Raw genomic sequence first — 5,089 nt, forward strand, 5'->3', positions numbered from 1 at the left:
TATTAATTTTCAACTTTTTAGTTTTTTTTTACATTTGAAACCATATGTTTTAAACATAAACAAAAAATGTCCAGTAAAAAATATCATATTCACTATCTACGAACTGTCATAAAAAATCAAGATGAATCAACACAAATTTTGATTGAAATCATTAAAAAAAACAAAAAAAAACGTTTGTGTTGTCATCACTTCTAAACACAGTGTATAAATAACAATCCTACAGACGTAAAATTGACAATCCCGGTTTAACACAATTTTGAGAAAATAAAAACACATTTTCATATATTTTTTTAGGTAAGTTATTTTATATTTATTTTTGGGATTTATTGTGTGTGTGTATATACATAAATAAATTAATTTTGTTTTTTATATTATTCTTCATCGATTTTAATAGATTTATAATGTTTGTTTGTATAATTTGTAATTTTACTTTTGGTTTTTAAGTTTTTTATTTTCACAATTAGTATGTATATGTATACCTTTATATGATCATATTTATATATATGCATGTATATATATGTATAATTAGATATATATATATATATTTATATTATTATTATTATATATTTATATAATTTTATTTATTTGTATTTTCTGCACAAAGATATATATGTATCTATATATATAATATATGTAGTATGTATGTATTTATGTATATGTTATATTTTATGTATGTTAGTTATATTTTGTTAAACAAAATTTATTTTAAAAAGTTTTTTGTTCAAAGAAAATAATTAAATTATTTTTTTTTAATATACCTGTTAACAAATGTATTTTTCTTATATTTTCGACCAATAATTTCAAATATATATAGATTTTTTTGTTTAATTAAATAGTTAAAAAAGTAAAAGTTAGAAAACAATTGAAATGAATAAATAAATTTGAAATAAAAAGCATTTTATATTTACAATTACATATTTTTATAAATGTTTTACCTTTTTGTCTAGTCTGAGTTTTGTTCATTTTCATTATTTTTATTTTATCCATTATCGTTTTTGTTTACACGGTTTTTTTTTAATTTTAGAAATTCTACTATTTAAGCTTCTTTTTTAGGGTTTTTGGTTTAAAACACCTGTTGATATTGTCTTTGAGCGTTTTTATACAATTTAAACAATTATTTTGTTTTCTTTTTTGGAAAATTTTTAAAATTTTGACAAAAAATTTCTTACTTTAAAAAGGGGTTTCTTCTAATTAACAATCATTTGAATTTGGGTTTTTTTTTTTAACAGTTTAGTGTAGAAAGTTTAGTTAGTTGTGGTTGTAATTCTATCAACAAGCTTATGTCAGTTCTATTACTATGTATTTTTCTTATAAAGTTGTTTACTTTATAACAGTTTTGTTAGCTTTATAACAATTTGTTTATTTGTTTCTTTATAACAGTCATTTAATAAACTAAAAATTGAAAATATTTTTTTAAAATGTTTTATTTTTTTCAAGATTTTAATAAAAACAGTTTAAAATAATTGCCTGTATGTATATAAAATTTAGTTTAAATTTTAAGTAAAAAAATGTTTTTTTTTTTTTGAAAAAGAAATTGAATCATGTTGAAAATTGACACTGATGATTTAAATTTTTGTTTTGTTACAATAATTTCGTAGTTCTTTTTTTATAAATTTTTATTTCAAATCACTTTTCATTCTATATGTTTTTGTATTTTATAAAAAAATAATTGATTTTGTTTTGGTTTGGTTTTCTAGTACATAAAGTATGATAAAGTTTTTTTTGTTTTTTTTTAGTTTAAATCTAAAGTACATTTAAAAAATGAAATGCTCAAGTTTTACAAAGGAGGAATATTAAAGTTCAGATTAAAGTTTATATATTATAATATTAATATAATTGTTTTTCTTTTTATATTTGTTTTTAAACACATTTAAATTTGCTTAAGTTTTGCTTTTAAATAGAAAAAATTTATAAAAAAATTGTTTATAATTTAGTTTATAATTTTGCTAAAAATAATTTACAAGTTTAGTTGTTAAGTTAGTGTTTAGTTTTTTATTTAGATTTGGAAAACTAAATACATTAAATTAAGTGCTTAAATGAAGAGAAGAAGAGTTGTTTTCTTGTTTAAGTTAAATTGGATTTTTATTCAAATTTGGCTTTAGTTACAGTTTGCATGTGTTCGAAAATACAAAAATGTATGCATCACCCTGATACAATGTTCTAAAATTCTTTTCATCTTAACTGGCGCGGATCCAGGGGATGAAAAGGTTGACCTGGATCCGCGCCAGCATCTAAAATTGAAATGATTCAATGCAAAGCGAATTCATTTTAGGTGGAGCCAGTCAGACTGTCGATTAATTTTTTATAGCTTGTTTGGTTGTAACAACTGTCAAAGCTGGTTTTTATTTAATTATTAACAAATTTCCACACCATTTTAAGTTTAAATATAATTTTTTTTTAAATTTTCATATGAAACATATAAAACAATCGACTTTTTGTTTCTATAGCTGAAACAAAAAGTCGACATTTAGAACTTTTTCGATTTTTATAAAGTCGACTTTTCCGCTTAGCTATTTATGAAAAGTCAAACTTAGGGTTCTATAATTGAAACAAAAAGTCGACTTTTAGACCTTCGACTTTTGACTTTTAAAATGTCGAGTTTTCGAACATTCGGCTTTTCAACTTTTGCCATTTATGAAAAATCGACTTTTCGACTATAGTTGAAACAAAAAAGATCTTTCGACTTTTTTCTTTGATTTTTAAAAAGCGATATTTCGAACTTTGACTTTTTAAAATTTTTGAATAGTCGTCGACTTTTTCCGACCTTTTCAACCTATATTAATGTAAAAATTACATGTTTGCTTGATTTATTGATGAGAAAAACGTATTTTATAAAATTCTTAGAACAAAAAAGAATCGACATTTCCACTTTTTTGTGATAATTTGTTTTTTTTCAAAAAATTTAACACAAACTTGCTGTGTGTACACAAACGGGCAATTTTAAAAGAGAATTGAAGAGACTTGCTTCAAGAAAAATTGCTGTAAAAACAGACTTCCGACTCGATTATTCGAATAATCGACTTAACCAAAGTGTGGATCTCTTTTTATGAGATTTGTTGACAGCGTTTCCAATTGTAATATGTTGCAGTGATGCAATATTTGTGTATTTTCGAATGTTTTTTATAAGAAATGAGCAATCATATATTTAGAATCTAAATATGTATTATGACTCACGATATTTAAAATAAGTAAGAGTTCTATAATCGGCTGTGCCGATTATGCTTTAACGTTGTATAAATATTAAAAAAAAAAAATTGGTGAAAAAAAAATTTTAATAAAAAAAAAAATTTCGACAACAAATTTTTAAAGATAAAAAAAATTGGAAACAAATTTGTGTAGTCCCGTTTTTTTGCTTATTTCTCAGCCATTTGTAGGCCGATTTTCTCGATTTTAAATAGCAAACTTAGTTGGAATATAACGGATATATTAATGTATAAATCAAGTTATTTGGAAGCTTCGAAAAATTGATTTCAACATACAGACATTTTGACGGACATGGCTATATCAACTCTGCTATCTATAATAATACAAAATATGTTTACTTTATGGTGATATGACAAACTTATATACATGGTGAAGGGTATAAAAAATTATAAAATAAATTAGAATATATTAAAAAATAAATTAAAAAAACATAAAATAAATTCTTTTAAAATTAAGTATCTGCTTTTGTAGAAATTTGCATGACAAATACTAAAATCACTCAAAATGCAATGAAAAATTGCTCAAAAATCGATGTAGTGGTGGTTTTTTCCTTGCTTTTCAGCCATTTTTTGGTCGTTTATTCCGAAACAGCAACCGAACCAGGACTATAGCTAATATATTGATGTATCAATCATGTATGTAAATATGAATAGAACATTTTTACTTATGTTTGAAGACAAAAGTGCTTCCGCTGAAACTCTTTGCTCAAAACTTATAGGAAAATTTCTAATTTCTTAAAGTAATTTTTATACATTTTGTTTGACTACAGATGCAGACTATACATTAGCTCCAATCCACTAGATTTACAGGTTTTTTTACAGTAATAGTCAGCTTTAATCAAGCACTGGAACAATGCTATTAGTATTATTTTTTTTTTTAAATAAATCAAAATTTATAATTTATCATGATTTTAATTATATGTATATGTATTTTCTCTTTTAATTTTCGTTTTATTATGTTTTGTTATGAAGGCAAATGTTTTTTTTTATATGTTTATTTTAAATAAAGCTTTATTTTGAAGATAAAAACAGGAGGCTCGGATAAATTGTTTGTAGTGCGCGTATAATTATCAGTTTGGAAAAATGTTTCTTTGGTTTTTGGTATTTTAATATATTTTTCTTTTTTATATGTATGTAGTTAGTTTTTGTCTTTCATTTAATAATTTTCTTCTATGAGTTAGTTCACTTATAGTTAAGGAAGAAATTGGAAAAGATTAAACTTAAATCTAAAAAACACAAAATTGCATTTATAATAATAAAAAAATGTGATTTAATTGAAGTGTTTCTTGTTTCACGCAAAACTTGACTGTCAAATTAAAAAGGAATTTAATTCCTTTTTTACAAGAGTTTAACTCAAAAGTTTCAAATACCTAGTAGTTTCTGTTAATGCCACATTTACACCTAACTCGAAATCTAGTTTCAATGGGAATTCGAGTAGAACATACTTTAGACAGTCTTGTAGATTTTGCATAACAAAGTAAATAATTACAATCACTAAAACATTATGTTCCATGTTGCAAAAACCTTTCTCATTTTTATTTTTAAATATTTATATTTCTTATTTTTTTAAGGACCTGTCTACACATGACAAATATTTATCATAACAATTAATGACGTTTGTTGTCAAGACAAAGTTTTCTGGGCAAAATACCTAACAATTTTGTCATAACAAAGCAATAATACTAATAAATGGGGACTAACCTGATAATTTTTTATCTTGACAACCATTTTCACGTTTATCATGACAAAAAATTATCAGGTATAGACATACGGCTATGTACAAAAGTAATTTTTAGAAGCACATACGTGAATTTTATACAAATACTAGTAAAATCAATTAGATTATAATTGAAATCACATTTAAACTAGATTTCGTTCAGATGTAA

Source organism: Calliphora vicina, chromosome 5 (assembly GCF_958450345.1).
Source record: "Calliphora vicina chromosome 5, idCalVici1.1, whole genome shotgun sequence".
Lineage (NCBI taxonomy): Eukaryota > Metazoa > Arthropoda > Insecta > Diptera > Calliphoridae > Calliphora > Calliphora vicina.